Raw genomic sequence first — 15,434 nt, 5'->3', positions numbered from 1 at the left:
CAGGACTCCGAGTCTCTCTCTCTCTCTCTCTCTCTCTCTCTCTCTCTCTCTCTCTCTGTGTGTGTGTGTGTGTGTATCAATAGATATAGATAAAGCAAGCAATATTGGACATGGGCTAAGAAGACCTGGATTCAGGTGTCTGCCTACACATGGTGCTCACTTGTTAAGCCATGAGTAAGTCATTCTTTTTCAGCCTAGTCTGTCTCTAAGGGTTGCTGTTGTGCTTAAAAAAAAAAGCAGCCTGAGATATTTGAAAGAAGAGCAAGTTTAAAACAAATGAATCCTAAGATACAACATTTAAAAGTTTTCACCACATTGGCCATGCTTTGCACTGTGTGTGTGTGTGTGTGAGAGAGAGAGTCAAACTTTTCACTTTTCCTAGCTTATTTATACATGCCAGCAACTGAAAACCGAATATTTTCTGATATCTGGAATTCACAGCATGTCTTGCTGCTAAATTGCCACCTTAAACCTCCCCCCCCCATTTACCTTCACTGAAAATGCATATTACATCAAAGTGATAGACACATGCAGAAAGAAATGTCTATCAACAGTGACGATTTCATTGGGAAGTTTGTAAAGTGTAACCCATTTAAAGTGACTTTGATTCTGGGCAGTTCTAGACAGATGCCACCAGAATCCCAAGACTCTAGCACATATTTGAGAGAAAATGGGTTGCCCAATTTCCAAAATTTATAGTAGATGCAGGAACAGGTTTTGGCATGCAATGCTACTAGAAGTTTGCAAGCAACACCTAACCTATTTTCTCTTTTGACTCAGAGAGACTCCTGCATCCTTCATGTGTTAGCAGATGGCTTTTGCCTTTAGCTCTTTGTGGACAACTGCTTCTTTTGTTTTGTATAACTATGGTTCTCCCTAACTATTTGCTATTTTGATTCCTCCTAAGCTCCATAGAGGGACACGGGTGGCACTGTGGGTTAAACCACAGAGCCTAGGACTTGCTGATCAGAAGGTCGGTGGTTTGAATCCCCGCAACAGGGTGAGCTCCCGTTGCTCGGTCTCTGCTCCTGCCAACCTAGCAGTTCGAAAGGATGTCAAAGTGCAAGTAGATAAATAGGTACCGCTCCGGCAGGAAGGTAAACGGCATTTCCGTGCACTGCTCTGGTTCACCAGAAGCGGCATAGTCATGCTGGCCACATGACCCGGAAGCTGTACGCCAGCTCTCTTGGCGAATAAAGCGAGATGAGCGCCACAACTCCAGAGTCAGACACGACTGAACCTAATGGTCAGGGGTCCCTTTACCTTTTTTAAGCTCCATAGAACCCAAACGTTCATGGGTTACACAAAGGCACAATGTCCAAAATTGTGTTTATGCATCACCGTTGTGACAGGGGCATGTCTCTTGCCTTGCAAGCAAATGCTTAGTTTTCTGTTCCAAAAAGTACAGTGCTAAAAACCATGTATTGTGGGAGTATTTAATGTAAGGTATTTTTTGTGCTGTTTTATGCTTTAGAAGCTGCCACAAACTTTCAGATAATGGCAGGGTATGACTTTTTTTAGAAATAAAAAATAAAAAATAATTTCAGTTGACTTCCCCACCCCCAAGATGGAAAATTAAAAGGAGACCACGGAGGAACTCAGGAGACCTCCAACACTGTTAATAAGTCCTTTCAGAAGCCTAATTCTTTCCAGATACAAATTGTGCAATTATTTGGAATGTTTAAACAAGCTAAGACCCTTACAAATGATATGCCATCGTTTACAACAGTGTTAATGCAAAATGATTTATATGTTGCCAACAACAAAGAACAGTTGCAGAGACGGCATCAGTTCATACATGCAAAGGATTATTTGAAGGTCTGCTGGCCAATTAAATATCTCTTAGCCAATTAAACGTTTGGCTTTTAACTGATTCATTGTGTGATAGGTTCAGGAGTGGGTGGGGGTCTTCAACCCTCAATACATTGCTGGACTACAACTCCCATCAGTCCTGTCCAATGGCCACACAGCAGAAGCTGGTGGGAGTTAGATTCCAACAACATCTGAAGGGCCACCCTTTACACTGCAATTCTATCTACTCAGAAGTAAGTCCTACAGAGTTTGAATAGGGCTTAATCTTCCTGGGTTCTGTCCAGGGTAGATCCACTGAAATTAATTTAGACCAGTTAATTTCAATGGGTCTACTCTAAGTAGAACTCAAGTCACATCCACCCCATACATTTTAAGCACAGGGCTTCCCCCAAAGAATCTTGGCAACTGTTGTTTGTTAAGGGTGCTAAGAATTGTAGCACTGTGGGCATAAATACAGTTCCCAGGACTTTTGGGGGGAAGCCATGTGTTTTAAATGTATATTATAACACACACACCCTGCCTGGATTAGTGTGTATAAGATTGTCATCTTAATTTCCACACAATAACATCTTGCAATACTTGAATGAAGTGACTTTGGTGGCAGAGAAGGGTTTTGTGAAAGAACGTGTTTCAAAGAAAAACACAGAAGGAAGAAGAATAAGTTTATTTATTATTTATTTATTACATTGATATACCAGTTTTATCTTCCAAGGATCTCAAGGTGGTGTACATGCTTCTCCTCCTCCCAATTTTATTCTCACAACAACCCTGTGAGGTAGGTTAGCCTGAGAGATGGTGACTAGTACAAGGTCGCCCAGTGAGCTTCATGGCTGAGTGGGGATTTGAACTCTAGTCTCCAAGCTCCCAGTCTAACCAGAAGGAAGATGAGGAAGAGGTACATGACCAGCTCTGGCCTTTTTCTGTTTCCAAATTTAAAACATTTTCTGAGACAACTGAAGCCAAGAGTCCCATGTTTCTCTTTAAATATACCTACTTACTAATACTGGCAGAGATGTGGGACAAAACTGGAGGATCCTTGGAGAGGGCATTCTTGGTGATAAGTTTGGGATCTCCCACCTCACAGACCTGTGACTTGTATCTTCATTATACAGCTTTCGGCAAATGCAGATGGGGGGGTTGGCTGAGCTTAGTGGGGAAGTGCTGCATTTCCCCTGTTGGTCCAGCTTCTACTACAGTGGTACCTCGGGTTAAGAACTTAATTCGTTCTGGAAATCCATTCTTAACCTGAAACTGTTCTTAACCTGAGGTACCACTTTATCTAATGGGGCCTCCCGCTGCCACTGCACAATTTCTGTTCTCATCCTGAAGCAAAGTTCTTAACCCGAGGTACTATTTCTGGGTTAAGCATCTGTAACCTGAAGTGTCTGTAACCCGAGGTATCACTGTATTTGGATGTCTCATCCTCCTCAGAGTTTGGTTGGGACTTCTGCTTCTAAATATTATTTGTACTTCTGCTAACCCTGGAGTGCCTCCAAGCTTTTTGCTGCCTCCATTTTGTCAGCGGATGGTGCTATTTTGTCTGCACACAGAACCCAGTTGGAGAACTGAGTTGGCTATTTGCATATCACAAGAGAATCCAACATGGTGCTTTCCAGTTGTTGTTGGACTCCAGCTCAGCCCCAGCTCAGCTGATCAACTATCAAGGATGATTGGCAACATCTGGAAGGCACCATATTGGCTGCCCTGGAGCATAAGATCATGTGATACAATTCCTTCTTTTTTTATCTTGACCTCTGACAAGGCAAGGCGGGGGGGGGAGTGTGGGTCTCTCTAACAGTTACACGTTTAGTATACTGAAACTAAACACTCTTAAAAGAGTCTCCTGTTTTGACACAAATAGTACAAAAGCTGTCGCACTGTAAACGCCTGCCACCTTTAACATTATGCAAATACAGTTTCGGCACTTAACAATGCATTTATATTGAATTCAGTGCAACTTTTTAAGAAAATGTGCAAAAGAAATTAGGTTCACTTTATTAGTTGCAAATGTTAAGTCACGTTGCATCTCCCACCTTCTACCGGGAGATCTTCCTGTCCTGCCGTTTCATATTCACCCTAGGCACAATGGGCATTTTGAAAGCATAAATCAAGTACTGCCTCACTTAATATCATAGGCAACCCATCAAGCAGAAGCCAGGAGCAGGGAGGTCTGTTGCTCCCCAGGCAGGAAACTCTTGTAATCTTCCTTGTCAGGGGAACATAAGAAGAGCCTGCTAGATCAGGCCAATGGCCCATTCAGTCTAGCATTCTGTTCTCACAGTGGCCAACCAGAGGACAGTGGGAAAACAGCAAGCAGCATTTGGGCATGAGAGCACTTTCCCATCCTGTGGCATTCAGAAGCATAGTAGCCTCCAACTATGAAGGCAGAGCATTATGGCTAGTAACCACTATGGGGCCACTGCAGCTCATGAACCTTTTATTGCACAAGGACTGCTCTGTTCAGGTAGTCCAGAGGGCAGAATGTGGCCCTCCAGGTCTCTCTGCCTGACCTTCAGGACTCTCTGTAGTTTATCAAAGGTGCTGAGAGTTATTAGGAAAACCAACCTTAGAAGGTTCCCTGTGAGGATGCTCAAGGTTCCCCCACTGCTGCTCTGCCCTGTAACACCCCGCCCCCAGGGTGGAAGTGAAGCAATGCAAAAGTCCCTGGCCTTGCATTCTGATAAATACAATTGGACATGATGAAAATGGGAGGTGCAGGTCGAATCACACCATAAATTTTTCATGCAGTAAAATGCTGCAAGTGGCAGAATGGACTCTACCATTACTGTGGGGAGAGGGGCGTCACAATTTTTTAATGCTCTAATATTTAACCCACTGCAAGTAGAAGCACAAGACTAGATTTGGCTGGGGACGGATTTGACTATCATACTCCATCCCAAAGTGCAAGGGTTTTTTGGTTTAGTTTTAATTTGCTGCGAGCAATCAGTGCACTGCCCATTTGCTTCATTTGACAGAATTGCACCTCACATCCAATTCAGATCATAATCTACTGCAAATGCCAAATGTTGTTTGGGGTGGTGGAGTTTCCCCCAGCGCAGCCAGAAGCCCAGCGCTCCAAGGTTGCAATCGACAGGGACTAATAGCCACCTCCTAAACTGCTACCATAGATGTTTTCTCAACATTTGTGTGTCTGCATCTTGCTTTTAATCATCACCACCACCACCATCATCATCCTCCCAAGTTATGCCTTTCATCTGGGGTTTGATTTCCAGCAATTGCATTGTATATATGCAGGGGAGGAGGGGAAGAGAGATGCCATTTCAGGTTGTGATTTGAAGGTCCACTGCAGCTTTGATGCACCAATTAAATTAAGCTATATGGGAGTAGTAGTGGCTCAAGAGGACCTGGCCAGCATCTATGAGGAGGAAGAGATGGAGGATTTCCCATCTGAAGTTACTGCTCCTTGCAGACTTTCAAAGAACAAGAAGCAGCCTCAAATATGGCAAGCAAAATGATGCCCAGTTCAGATTTTGCAGAACAGAGCTATGTTTAAAGCAAATAAAAGTAGAGGGTTGCATCCAGAACCAGTATGGGTTTGTGGTTAGACTTGGGAGAGAACAGGATTCAAATCCCCACTCAGCCATGAAGTTTACCTTGGGCCAGTCACCGCCACTCAGCCTAACCTGCCTCGCAGGGTTGTTGCGAGGATTAAATAGGGAGCCAAGAGAACCACGTGTAACACCTTGAGCTCCTTGGAAGAAAGATGGGTGACAAATGCAGTAAGCAAACTAAGCGGACCCACCGAAATTAATGGACCCAAGTTAGTCATGTCCATGAGCTTCAATGAGTCCACTCTGAGTAGGACTATCATTGGATGTCACCCAGAAGTGAACTGTTTCTGGACTGCTGAAGGCAGAAATGAGTGTCCATAGATGTTTCCAGCCTTCCTACCTGCAGAAAATGCTTCCCCCATCTGCTTGACTTGGCAGGGTCCTGTATCTGAGATGAGGAATCCCACAGTCAACCAAAGACATTGTGCTACTGAGGAGAAGACAGTGCTGTCTCCACACCTCAACCCACATCATATCCTGATGCCAGCTGTACTGGCAGCTGGATCTTTCTTCAACATTGATTAGACAATAGTTTCCTCAGTCCTACTTTTTGGAGTGCAGGGCATGCAATGTGGCATACACAGCTTTGTCTTCCAGCAAAACAGAATGCTCTGCGACCTCAAAAGGAACACCCAGAGGGCCTGGTCACTGCTAGCCCTTTACAATACATCAGCATCCACTGCCTGAGGCAGCCACCTCACTCTGCCCAATGGTAGAGTTGGCTTGACCCTGAGGAATCATTTCACATTCCAGAGGATTCTGGGAGATGTTTTGTGCATGCACACCCAGGACTGTATTTGATTTGATTCATCCTCAGAGTTGCTCCTCTGTTTAAACAGAGTTGTTTAAAGCAGATTTAAAGAGCATGGGATTAAAAGAATCCTGGGAGCTGTAGTTTATTTGATGTGCTGGGTACTGTGGGAGTAAACTACAGTTCCCATAATTCTTTGGGGGAAGCTATGTGCTATAAAGATATAGTGTATACTGTATACTGTATATGGCCCCAGAGTAGGATCTACTCTAAATGTGACTAGTGCTGGATACAACCCAAAGACATTAATTTGTAATTTGTTAACTAATATGTCACCTTTCTCCAGGGGGCATAGCTGGGATTTCCATCATGGTCTCCCATCCAGCCATTGACCGGATCCAGGCCTGCTTAGCTTCATCTGTCTAGTTGTATGGTGTGCCCTCGGAGTATGTAACAGGATCAATAAGCTCAAGTATGCTGGACTGTGGTCTTTGACCAAGAACACGTTTCCTGTATGATGCCAGACATCTTCTCAGTTATATTTGCTGTTCTGCTTCTCCAAACACATCTTTTTAAAAATGTGCTGGGATTCTTTTTTAACTCTAAAACACCTGAAAGCATTCTAAAAACACGTCAGGGAGTAAAAAACAAAAACTCCAAGCTTAGTGTGATTTACTCCAAAGTGTACACCTTTAGCATTGCCCCATAACAATCACATATTTTAAAATGCAGACTTTTAAAGCACATATTAACCTGGAGTTGTCCCTTGAGAAATGCCATTTTAGCACTAAAGAGCCCTGTTGTAAATAATCTATGTGCTTCTCCCGATTCAGACAATGCATTTAAGATGATCCACTTTGCCTGCCCCCCCTCAACCGTTAACAAATTATTCCTCTCTGTTATTTAGTCAAAGGAAACTTAGCTTTATTAAATATCCTCACTTAACTATCCTATCCTGTTGACTGCAGCATTGATTTTAATAGAAGCACAGATTGATCCATTGGCTAAAAGCATGGCAATCAATTGGCGGGCAAAGCTCCTTAATCAGTGGATGGTCCTGTCTAGGAGGAATATCACAGTTTCCACATAATCAATATTACAAAGTAATAATCATGCTGGCCAAATTAATGAGGGGGGGGGGACACACAAAAGAAAATGAGTTTTGCATCTGTAAACTTAATCAGAACACCTGAAGAGGCAGCTTACAAAAGCTGAGGCTGCATTGACATTTTGTCTCAAAGTTTAATGTTAAATACTCAGAAACACTCTCTGTGGTTAATTCTTTAGATGATGCTGAGAATACCACCTCTAACCATTCAGGGTGGAAACTGCAGCCAGAGGAAGATGATTTTCTACCACCTGAAGTTGGGCTTTGCACCCTCTGCTCCAACCATTTAATAACACATTAATTGACTCTCTTACTTAGAACCCCACCCAAAATTAATTTCTGGATTTGCTAACATACAGACTGCCATTTTCCTTTTTATTTCCACTCTTTGGAACGAAGTGTAACAGCTCATGTTACGGCTACAACACCCAGCCTAATTTCTGTGCCTCCCTCTACCCCTTCTCCTGCTCTGAGGAACCTCTTGCCTGATGAAGCGTTTTTGGAAAACATGAAAACTTACTTTTGCAACATTTTTTGTTGCTGCTTCTAATAAAAGTATTCCCCAGTTGCGGATTTTGGGAAGCTGTCCCCTTTTATGGGCCAGCACAACTACCAATGCTTCCTATAGTGCATGAGATATTTGTATGGTGGGGAGGACTATGCTATGCTTTATAAATCAGCTTTGCTTGATTAGATCAAAGTTGCATTTCATTTGGTGCTCTGCTTCCTCCAGCAACAAGCCAGATGGAAGCGCCAGGAAGCACAGAAACTGGGCATGGAGGTAACCAACAGCCTTGCTTCTCCCCAACATCTGGAATTCAGGGAAAAGGAATGCCATGAGCTGAGAAATCCACACACAACAGACAACATGGGGGGGGGGCAAACTCCATTTTGCAGGGGAGGTTGGAAAGTTCCCTCCTGGCAAAAAAAGGACATCGTAAAAACATGGGTAACCTGACCTCTTTGTCAGGCAAAGTGGAGAGGGAAGGAGACTTCTGATCCCCTTCAAATGATGGTAAGAGTTTTCATACAGGGACCTGTGTACTCAGAAGTCTTGATGGAGCTGTTAGCACCCGTCTTCTAAGTTGATGTCATTGCATTGTTATCATCTGCAAGAGGGGTAGGTGGAAGAGATGCAGATGACATGGTTACCAAAGGATGCTGCAAATAGTATTTTTTTTCAAGATCTTAGGGCAGCAAATCTCCCTGAACAGGGCAAAACCTCTCTTGAAGATGAGAGAAGCTTCAGAAACAGTTTGTGAGCTAGCATAGGGATCAGTTGATTCAAGAGTAAGCCATACTTACCTGGGAATAAGCCCCATTGAATTAAATGGAACTTCATCTCAATAAACACATATATAATCAGTTAGGCAGACAATAATTTATTTGGGTAAGCCATAAGCCATAACTGAATGGAAAGCAAAAAACCTCAATCAGAGTTGAGCCATGAATCTTGCTCTTAATTTACTGGCTTAATTTCCAGAACAAATAAGCAAACATACAAAGTTACATAATTTTAATTATCAAACAGCACACACACAAATATATATATATCCTGAGATCTTGATACACAAGATGTCAGTCAAATGGCTATGTCTATGCCCTAGTTTTGGATTTAGTTGTAACTATCTTAAGTCCATGAGATGTAACTGTGGTTGATTTTTGGCTGAATTATCCCCCATTAATTTACGAAGCCTAGCAACATGTAGAATTGAGAGCCAGTGTGGCGTAGTGGTTAGAGGGTTGGACTAGGAGCTGGGGGACCAGGGTTCAAATCCTCTCTTGGCCACATGAAGCTGCCTAGGTGACCTTGGGCCAGTCACTGCCTCTCAGCCTAAACTACCTCACAGGGCTAATGTACATGGTTCTCTCCCTTAATCCTCACATCACCTTGAACTCCTTGGAGGAAAACGTGGAATATAAATGCCATAAAAAAACTTGCAGGATTGCAGTCCAATTTGATGGACTGCACAGCTTTTTGGATTCTGCCCAGGTTGGTTTATTACTGGCATTCACATTCATCAGAAAGCACACTTGTGTTATTGTGAAGAAACCTAAGGACCCAAGTTAACTTTCTTAAAGTATCTTGTACCGCAGGTAAGCCTTTTCCCATTCCAGCCGATTTGCCCAGACCACAATTTGTACCTCTCGAAACTGACATCGTCCTTCTGGAACGTTTGCCTCCTCACCTGAAACAAGCATATTCCATACCAGAACTGTAATAAAACAGCGGAAAAGAGCAAATTAAGAAGGCTCCGTACAAGAGTCTGATTGATTTGGGCCGATCTGATTATTTCCCTCTGCAGGTCGGATGTGATAGCTGTAAATCTCCAGGTGATCAATTTGCATCCAAGATCCGGGGGCAGCTGAGGTATGAAAACGAGCAGGCAAAAAACAAAAGCGAGAAAAGCCAACAAGAGGGGGGGCGGCGGGGGATGCCACTGAGTAAAATACTTTCACTCTTCACTGCTTATGACACTGGTCAATTTCATCCCTTTCTCGTGTTTGTTTGGTTTTTTGTGGGGGTTTTTTAGGTAAGCACCTCCTTCACTTGGGTGCTTCCCCCACCTGTTCTCCCTCTCCCTCTCCTCAATTGACATTGCTTATGATTCAATTATAAGGCTAAAAGCTGAGCTGGCTGAGCAATGATCAATTATTAGTTGTCAGTAATAATGGCGAAGCATTCGATTTTGGCCCTGGCGTTCTGCAGGATGATCATTAGAAAATAAATCAAAAAGAGGGGGGGGGACGGGACGGGAGGGGGATAGGGGAGCTATCGACGGCCCGCTTAAAATAAGGGGGAGGTCATCTCTCCCGCCCCCTTTTCTCTCCCCCACCCCTCCTCTGTCAAAGTCGAGGGGCTGAAATGAACCGCTTGATCACAGGAGATTGATAGGGAAACAGGCAATTTCAGGAAACAATTTTCGTTGCATCTTCTGGGATAGCAACAGAGCAAACTCCAAAGTCTCTCGTGGAAGTTTGATGTGCATCTTTGAAAGCGCCGAAGCTCCCATTTTTATTTATTCGTCTCTCTTTATATTGGAAGTCTCTTGTCTGTTCAAGATACGGAGGCTGACATAGGTCTTTTTGTGCACAGTTAAGGTTAAATTCAGCACTGCAGAATAATAAATTTGCCCAACATTCCCCCAAAACCAGATATTGATATGGAGATTTTGTTTATCTGATTTCTCTCTCGGGCCACAACTAACAACACGCGTTTTTTCCCCCCAAGCGCTAACATAACTGCGAAAAATATTTTACAAAATAACACTGTAGAAAGTATTTTCCTACTTTCCCTCCACATGGAGGTTTAGCATGCGCAAAATTTTAAAAAGGCAACGTGGGATATTTTTGACATCTCCCGCAATGTAGTCTGTAATGACTTCAGTAAATAAATGCCAATAAATTCTCCTATTTTTGCTCTGCGGCGATGACGAGCTAATCTGATGGCTTTGCGGGATTCGTGAGCGCCTGTTTCACGACGGAGGCGGCTGTAGAAACGCTTCGGTGGAAATGTGTGCAATTTTGGGGTGTGCATATTTTAAATTCAAAATTTGAAAATTAAATTTTATTTTATGTATATGTATATGTATATGTATATGTATATGTATATGTGTGTGTGTGTGTATATAGATATAGATATATACATGTTGATATTAATAACGTTTTTGACATTTTGAAGTCAACCGGAAGATGTCTTCCTCAGAAGTTGGAAACTTAGAGAAAAGTGAAGTGTGTTTTCTACAAACGCCAGAAATCGCGGCTGAATTTTTCAAGACCGGGAAGCGGCGTAGGAAATCGCCCTGGGAAAATCAATGGGCTTTCCCACCCACCCCCTCTCTGGCCGCGGAGCGATGCCTTCATTATTAAACTCCGCGCGGGCTCTGTGCCTTTTTAACCCCTGAGCGGTAAAGGTTGCTCTGCCTGATCCCGAAGCGTAAGAACAATGATCCGGAGCAAAGGTGCGTCGCATTGCCTCTCTCCGCCGGCCTGAGCTGCAAATTATCCCCGTGTTTGCAGGCTCCTTCCAAGACTCCCTCCGCGCGATCGATCCCCCAGTGCGGCTGTCTCTCCTATCGCGGGCTTGATTTGCATTGAAGAGAGTGATCCCACCTTCACAGACCCTTCAAATCCTCAGGGTGAAGGAGGAGATCTTGGAGAGGGGGTGAAATCTCTTGCATTTTGCCATCTCCCTGGGGGATGGGGGAGGGGACCAGATCGCGGTCTTTACGTGTGTAAACACTTCCAACTCCTGTTCCAAGCAATGACGTTTAATTTAATGATTGCTCGCAGGATACAATAAAGGCCGATTCTTCTTTCTCCGTGAAAACAGCGCTGTTTTCTCCTAACACACAGCCCTTCACCCCCCGCCCTCCCTCGGAGCAACCCCCCCTCACCCCCCCAGACATACCCTAAGCAAAAGGGAAGAAAAACCAGCAAGAAATAACCATCCTTGTAGTCCGAACGTAGGCATGTTTACTTGGAAGTAAATCGCACGGAATGCCATGGGCTTTCTTCCGAGGATGCCAGCACAGGATCTGCAGCCTTAAATTAAGCACCAGGCAATTTCTTTTTGTTTCTTTCTTTCTGCTGGGAAATGATTAAAAAGAAAAACCTCAACTTTCTCCAATTGCTTGTTTTTCACTTTAAATGGCTTTCTGCAGCTTTCTCATTTTTCTTGATAGTTTGGAGAGATCTCCTTCAAATAGATCGATATATGTATATATATTAATGGCCATTGTGAACTTTGGTCGTATTTTAAGCGCCCTGGGAAGTCTGAATCAGAAATACACTTTTTTGGAAATTTTATTTTGTCAGGTCTAGTAAAAAAAAGAAAAGGTGCGATGTCAAAAGATAATTTCTCGTTGCATCCTATGGGGAAGAACTTTTGGGAAAGAAAAGAGGCGGTGTGGGGGAAACAAGCTATTTGACAACAACAACACCCCAACCTTGTGTAATGTGGTTGCAAATGCGAGTTAATTTCCAGCGCGTCTCTAGCTTGCAAGAACTTGGAAGGGACCTAAAGACTTGCTTGGCCAAAGGCAATAGCGAATCGGGAAAGCGTACCGACCTGGTGTGTCAATAGGTGTATACACATTGTGTGCTCCTAAGAGTGTTGTGTCTAGGGAAACACACGGAGAACAACAGTATGTAAGTTTCTCCGCCGGTTGAAATTGACAAGGAGGAGAGAGGCGCGCCCAGGAGGACTAAGGTGGTGTCTGATTCCCTGCCCGAGTATATTCATCTCTGCCGAAGCATGTCTTTAAATATTCAGTGCAAAATAATGACATCCGAAGAGCGCGTTATTATCTTCATTTTTCAACATCTTCTCAAGCTGATGGCTCCGTTTGTCTTTTGATCAAACTCTTACTGTACCCAAGAAACCACTGTTGCCGGGGGGGGGGGGGAGAGACGGGAGGAGAAGAAGCGAGAAATATCGAGAAATAAACACACTTCCAAGAGAGATCCTTGCAAGAGAGGCATCGCCCAATTCTATCCAATGGCCAGCACGCCTTTATGCTTTTGGAGGTGGGCATCGCCTCTCACCCACTTGGTAAACGCTATCAGGGTTTTAGCTCTTTTAAATTAAAAGAAGCGAGCATTCTTTTTGGAATGGGGGTGGGGATGAAGACTGGGCCAACTGAGGAGGGCAATCTTTTCCTTCCACCCAGCCCCCTCCCCCTTTTTTAACCGGCTCATTTGAAATTGTAATGAGTTGTATTTGATCAAGCGTCTGCTATTACAGAGAGTTTGTTAATATTGATACCCAGGGAAAGAAGTCGTTTCAATCACAGAGTAAATAAGCCGGAGGAGAGGGTGGGAAAAGAGGAGGAGGAGGAGGAAGGAAGGGCGGAGTTGTGGCTGGGTGAGGAAAGAGGAGCGGACCTTTCCAAAGGGTTACAGGACCAGGATCCCAGTGTCAGCTCGGGGCTTAATGCGAGTTGAGAACGGATCGAAAATCTACTTTTTCTTTTAAACTGCTGCCGGGGTGCGTGAGAGAGAGGCTGGTTATTTTGTGTACGGGACGAGAGGGGAAGAAAGGGAGAGAGAGGCCCCCTACGAAAAACCTTGAGCACCCAAGCGTTTTGGGGAACCGGTGCCCAAAGTTCTGGAGCCTGGAAGGTGCTGAGCGTTTTTGAGGCTCGGGTGGTTGCGTGGCGGTTGTTGGAGAGGGTATGAGGGGATCCGTGGGTCCAGCCCCACATGCTTTGGCGTTGGGAGCCTGAGGCTGGATCAGGAGACGGGGAGAGATGGCGGGTACCCATTGCGGATGCGCGCACGTGTGGAATCCAGACCTAGACGGCTATCAGTAGGCCGATGCGCTCAGCATTGCGCTACGCGGCCAGGTTAAGACGCCGCGTTTCCCAAAGCGCGTTAGGGACCTTTTAACCGGAGGATCGGTTCCCTCTGTGCAAGCAGCGCAGCGCACAGGGCGATTCCCAACACAGTATGAACCGATCCCTCAAAAGCACACCAGATCGGGAGGGGAAATTAAGTTCGTAGGCTTTCCCTGCCCCATAATTTTTATTTTTTTTAAAAAAAAATCGTATAAAGTTATCCGTTGATTCGAATTGCCTGAACGCGGCCGTTTCAGGCTGCGACCCGCAAGTCACTCAATCCGGAGCAGAAGAGGCGCATGCCGCTTAAGAGTTAAGCGCTTTGAGGATCGCCAGGTTTTCAACCCTCTTTTCTTCTTCTAGGCACAAAAGGGATCCTCTCCTTTCCTTTCCTGAAACACACGCCGAAGTTGTGGCTTTTTAAAAAATAAATTAAAAGCAGCTCTTTGCAGGAGTGGCAATGCTTTGGGGTTGGAGAGGAGGAGAGAAGGATGAGGGAAGGTGCAGATAATGGGAAGAGATAAGGAAGAGCCCGAGGGATCGCAAAGTCTCCTCTCGGAACATGTCCGGCACCATATATACAAACACCCCCCACACGCACTGTCCACATCAGTTTATTGGTCTTCTGCGATTTTTTAAAAAAATCAACCCATTATTAACACTTATGGGAGAAATTCACATCAGATGATTAAAAGGAGGAAGGAGAGAAAGGTAAAAATGAACGGGAGAAAGGGAGAAAAAGGAAGTTAAAGAGAAGCAAAGAAACTTTAGTTGCTCGGGAAGTGAGGGGAAATGATCAAAAAGGGAAAGTCAGTTAATATGTAACCAAAAGAGCACTTCAAAACGCAATCCAATACACATGTATACTCAGAAGTAAATCCCACTGAGCTCAATGGGGCTTACGCCCGGGTAAGCAGGTAGAAGACGGCACAGCCTGTCAAACGAGTGGGAAGAAAGAAGAGCAAAGGAAAAGTGCAGCGTGCGGCTGTCGCCATCGCCTTTCCCCTTCGAGACCCCGCCCCCTTCCTCCCTGGCCCCGCCCCTCCTCCCCAGGATTCCGCCAGGGAGACAAGCCCGGTCGTTTCCGCCACCAACCTCGTCCAGCCGCCTGCTCAGGGTGATTGACGCCGCTCTCAGCCAACGCCAGCCGCAGCTGCGGGGAAGCGGCCCCGCCCCCGTGGCCGCCGCCGCCGCCGAGCGAGCGAGCGAAAAAGTTTGCCGCGATTGTCCTGGGAGGGCGCGAGGCTTAAAGGGCGAGCGGGCGAGCTTCCTCTTTTCAGCACCCTTCGGGGCCCGTGATGGATGGCGAGGAAGGAGGGGCGCGAGGAGGAAGGGGGGAGGGAGCAAAGGTGGGAGTTGCTAAAAACACACACACATACCAAAATCCAAGAAATGGAACTTTTCCCCTTTTCTTGTTTTTTTGCGGCGGCATTAGCCAAAAGACATCCATACAGAAGAGGAGACCGGAGATGATTTACCAAAGGTATTACTGGGTTGGTTTGCTTCGAAAGTCCTCAGATATTGCTCTGAGACCGAAACTTTAAAATGACAGCTATCCATGAATCGGTGCTATTTGTTCCAGCGTGGGCGATGGCGAGGCGATGGGGGCAGCAGCAGAGATGCTTCCTCGACCCGTCTCCCCACTTCTCTGTGGCTGCCCTCGTCGCCTCTCAGGACCAACCCCCAGTTCCCGAGGTCTTAACTAAGTGGAGACCATCATTCGCCTTTTGCCTAAACCACTTTTCTTTCTTTCTTTCTTTTGCATCAAAAGAAAGCCGAACGCTCTTCTAACAAGATACGATCCTTACTCGGAAGTAAGTCCCCCTGAAGCCCGGGAGGCTCCCGAGAGAAAA

The sequence above is a fragment of the Podarcis cretensis genome, assembly GCF_951804945.1.
Source record: "Podarcis cretensis genome assembly, chromosome: 8".
NCBI classification, from domain to species: domain Eukaryota; kingdom Metazoa; phylum Chordata; class Lepidosauria; order Squamata; family Lacertidae; genus Podarcis; species Podarcis cretensis.
This window is presented reverse-complemented; position numbering follows the sequence as displayed.